Source organism: Tiliqua scincoides, chromosome 7, assembly GCF_035046505.1.
Source record: "Tiliqua scincoides isolate rTilSci1 chromosome 7, rTilSci1.hap2, whole genome shotgun sequence".
In the NCBI taxonomy this organism is placed as follows: Eukaryota; Metazoa; Chordata; class Lepidosauria; order Squamata; family Scincidae; genus Tiliqua; species Tiliqua scincoides.
The window spans coordinates 4,110,047-4,127,665 of record NC_089827.1 but is presented as its reverse complement, the minus strand read 5'-3'; the positions used below and the strand labels follow the sequence as shown (position 1 = coordinate 4,127,665).

Below are 17,619 nucleotides of genomic sequence, written 5' to 3'. Positions count from 1 at the left end.
TTGAGCAGTCAGCTACAAGGTGTCGCTAGTCCCAGGAACATGAAGAGCTTGAAACTATGTTTTGGGCAGTGATGTAGCTAGAGGGGGTGTACCTCTCAGTTCAAGCACACCATTCCCAAAGCCAGTGGCATAGCTAGAGGGGGTGCAAAGCACTAAGTTTTGCAGGGAACCTCACTGCAGTGTGCAAGTGCCCTCTCCCCTTCAGAGCCAGGCATTCACCTCCATTTTGCTTCCCTGCCTGGATGAGCTCCAAAGGAGAGGGTCCGCTTGCACTGTGTGGTGAGGTTCCCTGCAAAACTTAGGGCACAAGCCTAACCAGGTCTACTCAGAAGTAAGTCCTATTTTGTCTAATGAGGCTTACTCTCAGGAAAGTGTGGTTAGGATTGCAACCTTAGTGCTTTGCACCCCCTCTAGCTACGCCACTGGCTTTGGGAATGGTGTGCTTGAACTGAGAGGTTCATGGCTTCCACAGCCTATGGTGCTTCTTTTGAACCCCAACCGAGATGCTTAGGTACATGCAGATAGCTCCAGTACCAAACATTGACTTGCTGCTGACAGGAGAAGATCTTTTGAACCATACAAGTATATAGAATTTAAAGGGTGTGTATGTGTGAATTCCTCAAGGGCATTCAGATCAGTTATAGTAATATTTCATAGAAGAATTTCATTGCATTGATCATTGGTTTAACCATACAAGCATGGTGAAATAGACACATTTGTATACATGTCCACACATGTATGAGAAGAGCATCTGTAAGGAGAACAAAGAAGTCTAGGGATGAAACTCAAGGGACACTTAGCTATACAGGGGTTGTATAGATTTGTGAAAGGAGGAGCCAGGTTTCTATGGAATGTCCTACATTTCACTGAGGAAAATATGGGCACACTTGTGTACTTTACTCCTCTGTTTTTTGTACTAGAACTGCCTGAGTAGTGAAATCTTCTGCCCCTCCTCATCGCACATTCCTGAAAGCTGATTTCCACCTATTTTACACTGTATTCTCCCTAAAGAACCAGGATCGCAACTTGGTGGTGCTCCTTGATCCAGTTTTATAATTAGAGCTGAGACACCAGCAATGGCAACACTACAGGGTTGTGGGCCACATCAGGTGACATAATGGGGGGGGGGCTTTACCATGAGTGTATTTGTGCACCAATACACCAGAAGTAAGATCTCAAAAAAAAAAAAAAAAAATACCCCCATCAATTTTTCTTAATTTTTTTGGTGGAAAGTAGAGAACTGAAACTTTCCCCCTGTACATTTTCCCAGTTGCTAGGGTTACCCCATTTTATGCACAATGATGGCAAATATCACTGTTTTAGAGCCACTGATCCACTGAAATTGTTTACATTCACCCCCTCCACTGTAATTAAAAATGAAACCTTAGCATAAGTGTTTTAATCGCTACTTTAAGTTGTCTCATTTTTTGTTGTTTTTCTGTTTTTGTGTTCATTATTATTGTTGAACACTGTTGTTGTGAGCTGCTCTGGAAAATGTCTTACACTGGATATACAACACAGTTGCCCCTTGTCAAAGGGACCCACTTTGTAATATTGTAAATAAATAAATAAAAGCAGTGCAGTTGACTTGTGCAAATTCAACTTTATGGGGTCAGGGGGAAAAAAAATCCCTGGTTAATATGGTTCAAATCCCTGGTTAATATGGTTCAAATCCCTGGTTCAAATCCCTGGTTAATCCCTGGTTAATATGGTTCAAATAGCACAGTCCATTCTGTCCACCATTCTGTTTACTAAACACAGGCCGTGGAGTGAGCCTAGATGAGGGAAAAATGCTTCTGTTCCCTCAATTCCTGCCTGCCACTCATAACTTTTAAAGAGACCGTTTGCATTTTCTAGATGTCAGGAATAATTTCAAGGTAATTTTGAGTATCCACAATGTTAGCCTTACATTCTAACATTGGAACATAACCCTCACGTAAAGACAAGAGGTGGTTGTAATGTCAGCTTTCCTAATGTTGATAGGATGCCTTTTCACATGAAATCAGCGCATTGGTGCACAACCAGATGTATTGAGCGTGCTGTCTTTCCTGCTAGAGGAGATAGCCAAGGGAAGGGGAAGAAAGTTGTGGCTGGAGGGAAAGAACTGACATCAGCAGAGAGAAATTGTCCACAAATCAGCTGAAAACGGCAAATAATTAAACCAGATAATGCTTCTTATCCAGGACTGATGTGCCTATCAGGCCGCACTTATAGCAAAGCACGTCACCCTTAACTTCTAAGCCCTCTGGTCATAATAATCTTAATATCCCAAACCCAGGGTTTGAGACTTAACTGGCAGCTTTGAACGGAATTGTACCTTTCCGAGACGACAAACAGGGTTTGACTAATATGCCCATACCGGCTAATGAGGTAATTTAAATGCAAATAATATATGACGATATCTGAAAATGTCCCGCTGTTTAGTAAATAAATGCAATTTCCTAAAACATTTTTTAACAAATAATTTTAAGCTTATGCTTTAAAAAATAAAAAAATTCTGCCAACATTCATGCTCAAGGGACATTTTAAGGGCTAGGATTGCGTGCGTGTGTCCCGCCACGGACTTGCTCACACACTCATTCCCTCCACCCTACACCATTGGTGACGGTCTTGCTAATGGAAGGGGGACAGACTTAAGAATAGAAATGGGAATGGCAGTTCTGTAATTGATTTGAAATAAAATATTGATATACTTGGCTTTGGATTGGCAGTAAAAGAGCCAATGGATTGGGACACGAATAATTCCTTGTGCTCACATAGGAGCTGAGTGTGTGTGAATCACACTCAGGTTACAGGAGGGTCAGTGGGGGGCCAGCCTCTTACCACTTCTGCTGGATCACTCGGCTGTTATTTTAAGAAGGACAATTATAGCACAATCCTAGACATGTCTACTCAGGACAATGTCTACTCAGGACAAAGGACAATTATAGCACAATCCTAGACATGTCTACTCAGAAGTAAGTCCCATTGTGTTCAATGGGGCTTACTCCCAGGAAGGTGTGGATAGGATTGCAACCTTATTTGATTAAAACTGGGGATCGAACCGGGTAGATTGTATTTGTTTTGTTTTTCACATTTTTTCATACCTCCCTTCCTCTAAGGAGCTCAGGGTAGTATATATGGTTCTTCCCCCCCTTTTGTCCTCACAACAACCCTGTGAGGTAGGTGAAGCTGAGAGAAAATGACTGGCCCAAGGTCACCCAGGAAGCTTCATGGCTGAGCAGGAATTTGAACCTGGTTCTTGCAGGTCCAAATCCAATTCCTGAACCACTTAAGCAATCCTGCTTTTCTCCTGTTCCTTAATGGTGGGGGCTTGATTTTTAAAAGTAACAGGGGTGTATGGGTAAAGAACTACAGAACTCCCTCCCTGCAGGACTCCCTGCCTTGTTTCCACACAACTCCTTTCTGCATGCATTCCCCTCCCTTCAAGGTGGGACTCACCAGAAGCCATCCTGGGTGACACAAATGAGCTTGGGAACAGGGGTGCAGGAGGAGGGAGACATGGGGGGGAGAATTCAACTCTCGCCACACGTGTCCCTTCATTAAAAAAAAAAAAAATTGAACCTCCCCACTTCCTCTTTATAAGATTATTCTGTGTCTAATGATAGATCAGTTCTCCTCAGTTTAGTCTGGCCCCCTTATGCCTTTTTTAACCCACGTGGGAAAGGCAGTGGGTTAAGGATTGCATCCCAATCCTATTGAAATTTGCTGATGCATTAGGGCCAGCACGGCTTGTGCTATATCCTGCAGGGGAATTTTGAAGTCTGGAGGTCCCCTCAAGGAAAGGGGGACTGTCCCCTTGCCTCGGGGAAAGCCCCTGCTATGACAAAAGTTCTACTTGGACCTTCGCCTGCTAAATCGCTGGTGCACGGCTGAGTGGATCCGCTGACATGTCTGGTCCGGAAAGGAGGAGAGGATATGATGCGCACCAGTGTTGCAGATGCTGCCCCCCTCCCAAAACCCAATCTGCCCATCCCCTACCCCCTCCTGCTCTTCCCCCACCCTTCCAATGCTCAGCCCAGACCTTACCTGTTCCAATGTGCGGGGAGACCTGCACTGGCGCCGCAAGACAGCACAGGCCTTCTAGCCTGCACTGCTAACTTGTGGGCTGTTGCAATATGCTTTATGGCACATTGGTGATAGTTTGCACAATAGAATTGTGTCTTTAAGCTAACGTAGCTTTAATACTTGACCTCTTTGTGTGTGTGTTTGTGTGTGTGTGTGTGTGTGTTTTAAGCAAGATTGTTTGTGTTCTATTCAGTGCTTTTTTGTATAAAAAAAAGGTGCAGGAACTCACAACTTGTTAATCTTTTATTTATTTATTTATTTATTTATTTATTTATTTATTTATAAACTGAACTTTGAGGAGTTTTGCAGCCTCAACTGGCCCCCCTTTTGGCAACTGGCAACCAACCTTTATATTTTGCAGCCATGGAGCACCTCCCCTCCTAAAAAAAAAAAAAAATTTCTTCCTCATAGGGATTTGAACCCCTCCACAGACCAGCACTTTAACAATTGAGCCATAGGAACTCTTAGACTCAAAGTGTTTGGAACTAATACTTGAGGCGCTGATGGCCACCAGCTGGGATCAAGACCTTATATATTAGTTCTGAGCACTTTGACTATAGGCTTTCCTGTAGCCCAATGGAGAGAGTGCTGGGCTGTGAAGCACGAGGTCAGAGGTTCGAATCCCTCCCTCAGTGAAAGGGAAAAAATAGGTGCCGGAACGCACCTTTTCTATTACAAAAAAAGCCCTGGTTCTATTGTACAAGACTCAACTGATCTTTTGCACAGCAGCTAAAGTGTCTGGGTTTATAGTACGAAAGAAAGAATGGATGTCACTGGGAAATGGAGTTTTTAACCATTCGATTAGTATGGCTGCCTCTGAAATCAAGGTTCCACCATCCCATCAAAAGCAAGTAGTGCACATTAGGAAAGTGACCAAGTCCCAGAGATAAAATATGTATCAGGAAAGTGCTTCTAGACTGATGTATGTGATGCTTTAAATGCCTGGAAGTGCATTAAGCAGAGTCGTCTCAGCAGGAGCTTAATAGCGGGGTTTCTTCATGCCATGTGACAGAAGTTCCTAACCCATTTTTAGGATGATGGCTTGAATTTTAAGCAGGCGAGAGGGCAAGCTGTCGCGCTGTTGCAGAAAAAATGAGCTGATGGATCTTCGTTGCAATCGGAAACACAGCCTACATCACCTCCCTAGGATGCCAATTTTTACATCTCTAATTTGTTACCTGTTAATAATTTCTATGTCTGGAACATGGCACAATGGGAGGGATTATTTGTATAGTGCAGGCAGACGTGGGGGGAGACGAATATTCTCCAAGGTACAAATGGTAACCCTCTGCTGTAGCCTGCAGACACCGTTACCACCAAATCTGATGAAAGATGCCGGTGTTGCTCATAACAACCGTTGCTAAGCAACATTTGCTAGCAAGCAGAAGGTACCAAATCCACTGCAGAATTATGATGCTATTCATCATAGTTGAACCAATAGTCTTGTTCCAGAAATGCGTGACATCTGAAACTGTGCGCACACAATAGAAATGACATGCATATATTTCAAGCAGAGGTCATACAGTAGGAGGGCATTAAGGAGATGCAGGGAGAGATGTCTACATTTGTAAATAAACAAACTGCTTTTGAGGTTTCTGGTTAAAACTTCCAGGAGAATGCAGACATTTAACAGGGCTCTCCCACACTTGAACCCATCTTGGTCAATGAATCCTATTAGTTTTAGTACACTGATTTGCATAAATCTGCATGTGAATAAGACAATAGTTTTGAAGAAAAAAATATGTAGTGATGTTTAAGTCAGTGGTGTAACTAGAGTGGGTGCAAAGAAGTAAGTTTTGCAGGGAGCCTCACCGCGGCGTACAAGCGGCCCGTCTGCCTCCCCTTCGGAGCCATTCTGGGTAAAACTGAGTGTTGGGACAGTTAGGACAGACAAAAGAAAATATTTACCCAGCGTGTGGTCGGTCTGTGGAACTCCTTGCTACAGGATGTGGCAACGGCATCTGGCCTGGATGCCTTTAAAAGGGGACTGGACAAGTTTCTGGAGGAAAAATCCATTACGGGTTACAAGCCATGATGTGTATGTGCAACATCCTGATTTTAGAAATGGGCTATGTCAGAATGCCAGAGGCAAGGGAGGGCACCAGGATGCAGGTCTCTTGTTATCTGGTGTGCTCCCTGGGGCATTTGGTGGGCTGCTGTGAGATACAGGAAGCTAGCTGGGCCTATGGCCTGATCCAGCAGGGCTGTTTTTATGGTAGTGGGAGCAAAATGGAGGCAAATGCCAGAGAGGACACAGAGGAAAGGTGAATGCCTCCATTTTGCTTCGGAATAGCTCTGAAGGGGAAGAGTAGGGGCCACTTGCATGCTGCGGTGAGGCTCCCTGCAAAACTTAGTGCTTTGCACCCCTTCTAACTACGCCACTGGTTCAAAGCACTCTACAACCTTGCATCAGAGTAAGTCCTCTTGAACACAGTGGGGTATACTTCTTTGAGTAAACATGCCTGGGATTGGGCTATAAATAGTTTAGCACTGGCATTTATAAGAACAGGAATATGCTACTATGGATACTAATTCCTAGAATGGCAATTTTCAACCAGTGTGCTGAGGCACATTGGTGTACCGAGAGTGGTCCACAGGTGTGTCACAGGAGTTTGTGGCAGGGTCCTTTATTAGTAGGGCCACTGGGGATGTGAGCACCCCCCCCCCCCCTCAGCAGCACAGTGTGCCTTGTCAGTTGTCAAAATACCGATGGTGTGCCCTGAAAGTTTTAGTACCTTGTCAGTGCTCTGTGAGATGAAAAAGGCTGAAAACCACTGTCTTTGAAGGAAAAGCAGGAAGGAGAAGGAAGTGTAAATAATCACCTGCACCAGTGGTTCTTAACTATTTGGGGGTCATTTCGATCCTTTGAGAATTTAATGACAGCTGAGGACTTCTTCCCCAGAAAAAAGTGTACACACACACAATTTGGCACCTGGTTCACAGACTCCCTGGAGCCCACCATGGACGGCAGGCTAAGAAGCTCCAATTTACATAGTTGTATCTTCACTAGCAAAATACCCACTGACAGAGATACCGGGGAGAGAGAATTGGGAAGAATTCTTGGTCTCCAATAAAGCACATTACTTTTTTCCCCCATGGGAATGAATGACAGCCATTCTTTTACTGCTGTCACCTGTGGACCTGTTTAACCTCTGATGGGCTTCCCCCCCCAGAAATCTGTCCAATCCCCTTTTAAAGGCAACTAGGCCAGACACCATCACCAGATCCTGTGGCTAGGAGTTCCACAGATCAATTCCACGCTGGCTAAAGAAACATTTTCTTTATTTAAGGAAAAGGACTGTACTGGACAGCATCAGTGTTGTGGAACCAGACCTACATTGTGCCCCAGTGGTGAGGGGCAGGTTTTGCCCCATCACAATTGCGTCCCAAACTGTAGTCCTTTTACGTTTTCCTCAAAGATTTCAGAGAGCAAAATTAAGAACAGAGACAGACCCCACCAACATACCGCTCTTCTCTCATTTGCATATATATCTTTCTGGATTCTCTTGATTCTGCCCTTTCACGCAATCCTTGTGTCTGGCTCTCACCTTTATTTAGATATGCTATTATACAGTTATGTGAGCTCTGGAAGTGCATTTGCTATCCCAATTATACTGACAACTGTCTGAAACAATGTCCACCGACTTCATGGATTTGGGGCTCAATCCTATCCAACTTTCTAGCACTGATGCAGTGGTGCCAAGGAGGTGTGTGCCACATCCTACGGTGGGGGGCCAGTCACAGAGGCCATTTGTTCCCTTAACTCTGGGCTGCATTGCATCAGTTGGTTAGGACTGGGCCCTTACTGGACCAATCAGTTTTGACTGGACATAAAGTGAGCTGCTTATTTTCAGTATTATCTTTTGAACAAATTGCCATGCTACTTAGCATAGAATTCACATCCTGGGGTGCAGAGGGTTTGTGCCAATACTTGTTTTGTGTTTAATGGATTCATTATGCTTTTCATCATATAATTCATCAATGCTTAATTGAATGGATTAGCTAAACATAATTAGGACAGGAGAGAAAGTGCATCTCTGCCTCTTTTTTCCTTTGCTCTAGCTACTGCTTTAATATTAATTTCCTTCTCCTTTATTACCCTTTTCAATTTAGCCAATCAATTGAAACTTGGCTGTCCCATTGGGGGTAGTACTGTGTGTTAGACGGCGGGTTAATTTGGGGTCAGAAAAGACATGAATGACCTTTGCATCAGATTGGTGTTTTGCTTTGTTTTGTTTTTTTAAAAAAAAGAAAAATCATAAAAGTATTGTCATTGTGAAAGAAAAATAGTATTGTAAAAGAAAAGTATTGTAAAAGTATTGTAAGTATTGTAGAAAAAGTATTGTAGAAAAAAGAAAAAAGTATTGTAAAAGAAAAATCATAAAAGTCTTTAGAAGTTTTGTAGACTGGATGTGCTTAGTGATGAAGGCTAGTTGCTTAAAACAGAGTAGAAAACTAGCCCCAATCTTTCTAAGGTTTTAGTAGAGCCTGAGTGCTAATAACCGGGTAGATGGGACTCGCTAGCCTGGGAAGGCAGCTCATCTGAGAGAAGGAAAACTCTGATCCCAAACCTCCACTGCCTTGTGGCTACATCCAGTTATAGGAAAGGCTTCAGGAGTCAACCTCGAGGCAAAATCCAGAGCCGGAGTCCCTGAGGCAGTTCATGGCTGAACACAGTCACGTTCTGGCAACTCCTGCGACGCCGCTGGAACCAACCGTATTGGCCTCTGCCTTTCCATTGGACCATTTCAGCGACGTGGAGAGGGGGGATTTGCTGCATGGGTAACAGCCTATCCTCCATATCTACCTTACCCAGGCTTCGCGCACTGGAGAGGACCCTGTTCCAGAACCACTATTCAGAGCGCGATACCATAGTCTTCCAAGACTGAAGGATGCCAACAACCACGAGTGCTAATGCCTGGCACTGGAGAATAAATCAAGAAACGATTGGGATTCTTCTCTGGAGAAGTATGAAATTGCTGGCTGACTACATCCCCCGTATGCTTGACCTCTGGCCGGAGACCACAGGGGCACTGCCCAAAGTCCCGACTTTCCTCTCCCTTTTATCACACCGGGCTAGTCAGTGGTGTATCCATGGGTGTGGCAAGCCAAGGCAAAGCCCTGGGTGCCATTAAGCCCAGAATTACACTGCCCTTGTGAGGGCAAGCATGCGCCTGTCACTTCCTGTGTTGGGGAGGGATGGGAGTGCCTGCCCACCTGGGTGCTCACAGCAGTATCTGGGGCAATTTCACCCCAGCCGCTGTTGTGAGCATGTGAGTTTGACGCTTCCCAGAAGTGATGCCATGTGATGTCGCATGGTTGCTGCCTGGGGCGCTACGGCCCCTGGGTACACTGCTGGGGCTAGAGACAGAGCTCCAGTTGAGCCTCAGAAATTGAGGTGAAGAGGAAGTTACGGTACTCACGGTCCTCCTCCATCATCTCAGAACTCCTTGCCTAGGTCCTGCAGGTATCCTCTGCCCTGGAGCAGTTGCCAGCAGCCTAATGCTCAGGTCAATCACCCTCCCTCTTTGTCATTGGTGCTCCTCTGGTCTTTTGAGGCTGGGTTGCTTCCTCTTGTCCCTGCCTCACCCTGCCTTGCTCCCTACCAGTCCCTCCTCCTCCTTGCCTTCTCCCCTGTCTTAAAGGGGACAGTATGGCAGAAAGGAACTTGGCAGAAAGGAAATTCCTGCTGCATATTGTTGAGATGAAAAGCTGTACTGAAGTTGCAGCCTCATTTGCAGTGGCTTCAGCTGAGCCTCCCTCAGCATGGCCCCAGCCGTAGCATCCACAGTGGCTGTGCACAAGACCGTACAGACTTTCTCGGGGGAGCTGCCGTGGCTTGGACAGCATGGCCAGGTGGGCCTGAGAGAGACAATAGAGGCTGGGGCACCTTCCTTAGGAGGAAAGGCTACTAAGGACTCTTCAGCCTAGAAAAGAGACGCCTGAGGGGGGACATGGTTGAGACATACAAAATTATGCAGGGGAAGGATAAAGTGCATAGAGCTCTTTACACTCTCACATAGCACCAGAACCAGGGGACATCCACTAAAATTGAGTGTTGGGAGAGTTAGAACAGACAAAAGAAAATATTTCTTTACTCAGTGTGTGGTTGGTCTGTGGAACTCCTTGGCACAGGATGTGGTGATGGAGTCTGGCCTGGACGCCTTTAGAAGGGGATTGGACAAGTTTCTGGAGGAAAAATCCATTACGGGGTACAAGCCATGATGTGTATGCGCAACCTCCTGATTTTAGAAATGGGCTATGTCAGAATGCCAGATGCAAGGGAGGGCACTAGAATGAGGTCTCTTGTTATCTGTTGTGCTCCCTGGGGCATTTGGTGGGCCGCTGTGAGATCCAGGAAGCTGGACTAGATGGGCCTTTGGCCTGATCCAGTGGGGCTGTTCTTATGTTCTTAACTACAATTCCCAGGAAGTCTTGCAGGTCTCTTGTTATCTGGTGTGCTCCCTGGGGCATTTGGTGGGCCGCTGTGAGATACAGGAAGCTGGACTAGATGGGCCTATGGCCTGATCCAGTGGGGCTGTTCATATGTTCTTAACTACAATTCCCAGGAGGCTTTGCAGGTCTCTTGTTGTCTGGTGTGCTCCCTGGGGCATTTGGTGGGCCGCTGTGAGATACAGGAAGCTGGACTAGATGGGCCTATGGCCTGATCCAGTGGGGCTGTTCATATGTTCTTAACTACAATTCCCAGGAGGCTTTGCAGGTCTCTTGTTGTCTGGTGTGCTCCCTGGGGCATTTGGTGGGCCGCTGTGAGATACAGGAAGCTGGACTAGATGGGCCTATGGCCTGATCCAGTGGGGCTGTTCTTATGTTCTTAGGTGGTCGCTCTTCATTTTCAAGTGTCAGGAGAGGCGAGTGAATCTGAGATTGGACACCCACTATAAATTCATCCCTTCCTCTTTCTCATCTGCCACCTTCCTGGGCAAAACACACCACTACACCTTCCTAATCCACACAATCTCTAGACATCCTCAGTGCCTCTTCACTACCTTTCATTCTCTGGTAAGACCTGCTTCTCCCCTTCTTGCCCTCTGCACCTTGCCTCCTCCTCTCCAATTGAAACCATTGGCATAAACATGGGAGTGAGGTCTTTGTGTCATCAGTGTCACGTCCGATGTGTCTATCATCGGTAGAGTTGAAAGAAAACTATTTTACTTTTTGCGGATTTTGGTGTTTTCTAAAGTAAGAAGTGCAGAAAGTGGTGTTATGTTTTATTCAAAATTTCCATTATAATTACAAATTATAATCACTTTAAAAGTGTATTAGGTAGGTGATATACCTGGTATAGTGTCAGCAGATGCAGCCAGTCATTACCCGTGCACCCCCATTAAAGAATAAATACAAAGTAAAACAGTTGTGTGTGTTTTTTGCAGACTTTGGGGTTTTTTGTTTCTTCATTTGTTTACAAAACTGAGAGGTGCAGGAAGCAGTGGTATGTGTTCTTATTTTGATATCAACATTTTCACCCTCCCCCTGCTGTTTTGCCCCCTTCCCCTCCCCCTTTGGGAAGGGGACCAAAAGAAACTTTTACACATTTATAAAATTCCTCTTGGAGGCCCTGCCAGTTGGGGTTTGGTTGGGCCGGTGTACACAGAGCTGTGCCAGCCTGTGTCACGGATAGGACTGAGTTTTGAAATGAGTTGGGCTGAGTATGGAGGTCCTTTTTACTTTTTATAACTAATTCTTGGAAGACTGTTCTGCCTGTGCAGGACTTTTATGGCTCTGGAATACAGTTTGAAACTGGCGTCGGTTGGTTGGTTGGCAACCTTCAGTCTTGAAAGACTATGGTATAAACCTACAGCACCCGGTATTCCCAGGCGGTCTCCCATCCAAGCGCTAACCAGGCCTGACCCTGCTTAGCTTCCGAGATCAGACGAGATCGGGCATGTGCAGGGTAACAGTTGCTGCTGAAACTGGTGTTGATCTGTTTTAAACCTGCATGCATGTCCGTGAAGAAGCGTCGGCAGACGAGAAGCAACAAATGAGCTCTGTTTTTCTTTCTTTAAGAAAAGTGACCTCTGAAAGATTTTCCATAATCCATCTCATTATTAAACAGCAGAGTTGCACTGAAAGGCAGTTCCCTTAATTTCTCCATTGACTAATTTGCCGCCAGGAGCTGCCAACACGTGCAAGTGGGTCAGGTGAGTTTCACTGTGAAAGCAAATTAACTGTGAAAGAACACAGATCTGCTGGCGAAACCACTAGGAGCAGGAGATGTTCCCTTTTAAGACAGATTTTTCCTCCCTCCCTGTTTCAGCATCTGACCACCTCACCTTGCCTTAGTTCTGGGCAGGTTCACCATCACCGAGGCTTCTACACCAAGGCCTGCATTCTAAGGAAAACGTGTCACATTGCACATTTGGAGCTGTTGTCCAAAATCATAGAAATTCTCTTTTAATGAGGGAAAAGCTACTTGGGCACCAGGCCAAGCACCAGGGGCCAGCCAGTCCAGGGGGCCATGTTCATAATGACAGGACAACTGTAACTAGCAATGCATAGAGCCTCTTTGACAAACTTTTACTACTAGTCTTCCAGGCATCCCAAACCTATTCCATGCTTGCGCAGTGCAACTGAACAGCCCACACCATGTCCAATGTTGAAACTGAGCAGGCTGGAATGGCAGATGGGAATAATAATAAGAATAATAATTAATAATTAATAATAACTTTATTTTTACCCCGCATTTCTCCCCGAAGGGACTCAAGACGGCTTGCAACAGGTTAAAACAGATTAAAAACATAATTTAAAACAAATAAAAACATATTAACACATATCATAAAAACAGCAGTCAGATAAAAAATAGTCCGGTAAAAAGAGCATAGAGCAGCAGCAAATCATAAAAGAATCAGGCCTGTAAAAAATATAAAAGATGTTAAAAAGGCCGAGAACTCAGAAGGCTTGTTTAAACAGAAGGGTCTCCAGGCCTCGCCGAAAGGTCTCAAGAGAGGAAGCCATTCTTAAGTCAAGGGGAAGGGAGCTCCATAGCGTTGGTGCCACTAATGAGAAGGCCCTATTTCTTGCCGCCGCCCCACATACCTCCCTAGGCAGTGGCACTTGTAAAAAGGCCTTCTCTGATGACCTAAGAGGACTAAAAAATTTGGTCTGCAGAACTATTTCCAGAGCAGATTCAAGCAGGTCAGCCTGTTCTGGCACCTGCATGTACAGCCCGAGGCGGGAAGAATCTGATCTCCTGCATCCTGGTGCTTTGGAGTGCAAGATTTCTATTAATTTCCTCCAGAAGAGTCTCGCAGGCAAGTTAAAACAGTAAAAATACTTTTCCCCATCAGCATCACAGCCACAACGTAGAAATAGATTATGGGATGTGCAAGTAAAGTGTTGATTCAATCAGGACTGGGCCTTTTCCTTAAAGGTTTCATGCAGTGGAAAAATCAATGCATTGAGTCTTTACGTTTTGAGCACTTGAAGCTGGAGTTAAGGGAATGATATTCATTTCGTTCATTGTCTTGCTTACATGAGGACGCCTGCCATGCAATTTCTTCTGCCGCAAAGCTGATTTGTAGAAAGCCAAAAGGCAGGAGTACTGCACAACCTGAGAAATGGGTTTACTAGGGCAGAGGTTTCATAGTCAAGGGTCTCTTTATCGGTTGCATATTCCACCACAAAGTCTTTAAGATGACATCACTACAAGAGCCTCACAGGACTGCTCTCCTACTGGATTGCAAGACTCTGGATGTCCATTTAGGCAGAGGCATGTTTAACCAGCAGGGTTCAAATCCCCACTCGGCCATGAAGTTTCTTGGGTGACCTTGGGTCAGTCACCATCTCTCAGTCTCACCTACCTCACAGGGTTGTTTTGAGAGCAAAAGGAGGGGAGGAACGGCATACACCACCCTAAGCTCCTGGGAGGAAGAGTGGGATAAAAATGTGATAGATTAAATTCTTGGTTTTCAAACTCCTCAGGTGTTTGAGACCCAAAGTAAGTTGTGGGGGTGGGGGGAAGACAGCAGCCTGATCCCCAGGATGAGGGGGGATTTTTACTTACTTGCTGCAGTCCTGGGGGGTCTGGGGAACCCTCCACAGGATGTCCTATGCCTTCAAAAGTCTAAAAAAAGAGGGGAAAAGCACAGTTTCGTTGCAAAAACTTGAAGTTCCCTTTTTAGTTTTAGACTTTTGCAGGCTCAGGAAGCCCGTGGAGGGCTCCCTGAACCCCCTGGATTTCCCAGGACTGCAGTGCTGATTGCAGGTAAGTAAAAAAGAACACCCTCCAGTATTGGGCGGCATGGCAGCGTGATCCTGGGAATTGCTTTGCTGCCTTCCCCCTTCCCCCAACCCTTCCCCCTTAACAGGCCAGAGGTAGGGTTTCTCAGCTGGGGCGTCAATACTTCTCTGGGGCGAGAAGTTTCAGTTCTCTTGGTTGAGAATCATGTGTTTATGCTGGCAACATCACCAGCTCTTTTGCATTCCACCTAATTTCAGTATTTATTCAGGGTTTGTGTTGAGGTCACTCACAACAGGTTTCCGGTGCCTGGTCCTTAATAGAAAGTGACAGAGGCAGAATTTTGGCATCAGGGAAGGAGAGAGTTTCCTATTTTTAACACCAAAGATAACGACAATCTTTTCTTTGGAGTTAGTGCACACGATGGCTTGTGAGCACTTGATAACATGCTGTGCTCAGTCTACTGGGGGTAGCTTTGGCTTTGAAGCGGAGAGCTGTGTTCACATTAAATAATGAGATCTTTTAAAAGTGAGGCTTAGCTGATTATTGATAATTATTCTGCTGCAGTGATAAAGATCCCGGATGCACAGAAATGTCAGGTGACTGCAGAGCATCTTCTTGATTTGCAGAGAAGCAAGACTAGTGATGTGCCATTGTGCGTCCTCAGCAAATTGATTCTCTTTTGTACTGTGGGCCCTCGGTATCTGCGGGGGATCTGTTTCAGGACCTCTGGGGTTACTAAATTCTCCAGATAATTAAATCCATGGGGACGGGGGCAGGATTGTGGTATTGCAGGGACTCACCTGTGGGCTGCGCAGGCCTTCGGGATGTCATGTTCTGCTTCCAGACTCCTCAGAAGCCCCCCCCTTAACATGACCAGAAGCCACTTCTGGTCATGTACAGGTAGTCCTCTGAGGCCCCCAGCCACAGATTCAGCATCCATGGATGCTGTGGGTGCTGAGCCTGTGGTAAGGAGAGCCCACTGTATATCTTCCTCCATGAACCGATGTGCAGATAGTGAATATTTACTGTAAGAGAGAACATGAAGGTTACATTCCCCAGGCCTCCTAATGCCTTATAACACTGTTTCTTAAACTGTGGGTCAGAACCCACTGGATGGATCATGAGCTAATTTCAGGTGGGTCCCATACATTTCCGTATTTTATTTTAATATATTAGACTTTATGCTACAGCATGGTATGTGACTGGATTTGGGGAAATGTTACAGGTCTGTACTTTGAACAGGCTACTATGTATATGCTTTTAACAATGATAGCAATGGGACTGACTCCTGGGTAATCGCAGGTAGGATTGCAGCCTAGGATTGTTAAAATTTTTCCTGCTTGATGATGTCACTTCTGGTCATGGCATCACTTCCAGTGGCTCCTGGCAGATTCTCAATCTAAAAAGTGGGTCCTGGTGCTAAACGTTCCAGAACCACTCCCTTATAAGGCATTAAAAACACCACTTCTGGTTTTTGATCAAAAACAGGAATTAGTGTTTTTCACTATTTTCTGCCGTTCTGAGGTTCACAGCAGCTGCGGGTGGTCACGCGCAGCCTCTGTGGGCCTCAGAAGACCCTCCAGAGGTAAGGGGAGCCCAGTTCTCCTTGCCTCTGGAGGGTGGGGGATGTTCCCGGTTATCCGTGGATTCACTTAACCATGGAGGATTCCAGAATGGGGAAGAGGGCACGCCTATACACCGTTCCCTTTTCCATGCAGGATTTAATGGAAAAAAAACAGCTTAAGGTTTTATTTTCTTCCTGTTTGTATTTGGAATGAACAAACTGTGGCATTTCTCCTGATAAAAAGAATGCGCTGAAACTGACAGCACTTTTCAATTTGGGGCTTCTACAATAAGAATCGATCTTACACGTATTTCAAGCCATTTTGCTCTGCTGCTCTGCGGGGGGGAATACCCCACACTTCCCAATTCTGTCAAGAAAAAACATTAAATACAGCCTTCAGCATTCTTTACTGGAAGATACTTTTGCTTCTTAAATTATGTAGGTTACTGTACCCTTGTTGGTTTCCTTCAGGAGCTTCAAAAAGTTAATTAACTGGCTGATTATTTTAAAAACCAAACAGTTCAACAGCTAACAAATCCATAATTGTCTGGTCTGGGAATAGTAGTATAGACTGTTTTAGATGGAATTCCACATACCCATCATGGCTTGTAACCCATGGCAGGTCTCCTGTTGTCTGGTGTGCTCCCTGGGGCATTTGGTGGGCCGCTGTGAGATACAGGAAGCTGGACTAGATGGGCCTATGGCCTGATCCAGTGGGGCTGTTCTTATGTGCTTATGAGTTGCCCACCCCATGAAGAATCAGGTTTATAGATCAGCTACACTTCTGGATTCAGACTGCATATACTTACTATACATTGCTGTCAAAAGGATGTAAAAGTGCTTATCCTCAGCTGGATCATACTCATAATATTTTGGCAGAACTCGTGCAAGGAAAGCGCCCTACAGGTAGACCACAGCTGCGATACAAGGACATCTGCAAGAGGGATCTGAAGGCCTTAAGAGTGGACTTCAACAGGTGGGAAACCCTGGCCTCTGAGCGGCCCGCTTGGAGGCAGGCTGTGCAGCATGGCCTTTCCCAGTTTGAAGAGACACTTGGCCAACAGTCTGAGGCAAAGAGGCAAAGAAGGAAGGCCCATAGCCAGGGAGACAGACCAGGGACAGACTGCACTTGCTCCCAGTGTGGAAGGGATTGTCACTCCCAAATTGGCCTTTTCAGCCACACTAGACGCTGTTCCAGAACCACCTTTCAGAGCGCGATACCATAGTCTTTCAAGACTGAAGGTTGCCAACTAGAATGATAGTAGTGGTGGTGGAACTGTAAGTAGCAGGCAGTCAACATAAGAACATAGCCACATAAGAAGAGCCCTGCCAGATCAGACCGAAGGCCCATCTAGTCCAGCTTCCTGTATCTCACAGTGGCCCACCAGATGCCTCAGGCACACCAGACAGCAATATCCCTACATTCTGTTCCCACTTCCTTGCATCTGGCATTCTGAGGAAGCCTACTTCTACAACCAGAAGGTTCCACATACCCTTCATGGTTTGTAACCCGTGATGGACTTTTCTTCCAGAAATTTGTCCAATCCTCTTTTTAAAGGCATCCAGGCCAGATGCCATCACCATATTCTGTGGCAAGGGGTTCCACAGACTAAGTACATGCTGGGTAAACAAATATTTTATTTTGTCTGTTCTAACACTGTTTCATTTGATGAGCTCCATTGACTCTACGTCAGTCTTGTTCTAGGTTCTGGTGGGCCTAATAATATCACTGATAGTTTATCAGGTTACCAGAAGGGAATCTTCTAAGGCCTTGTGGCAAGTGAGGTCT

The 17,619-nt window shown here is 45.5% G+C and overlaps 1 protein-coding gene and 1 pseudogene across 1 annotated transcript in view; one reads left to right on the top strand and one right to left on the bottom strand.

The window, feature by feature from the left end:
- The window catches only part of FRMD4A (FERM domain containing 4A), a 370,337-nt gene that overhangs the window by 26,129 nt on the left and 326,589 nt on the right, over window positions 1–17,619 (top strand). The window lies entirely within an intron of this gene.
- LOC136658208 (5S ribosomal RNA) lies at window positions 11,879–11,998 on the bottom strand (annotated as a pseudogene).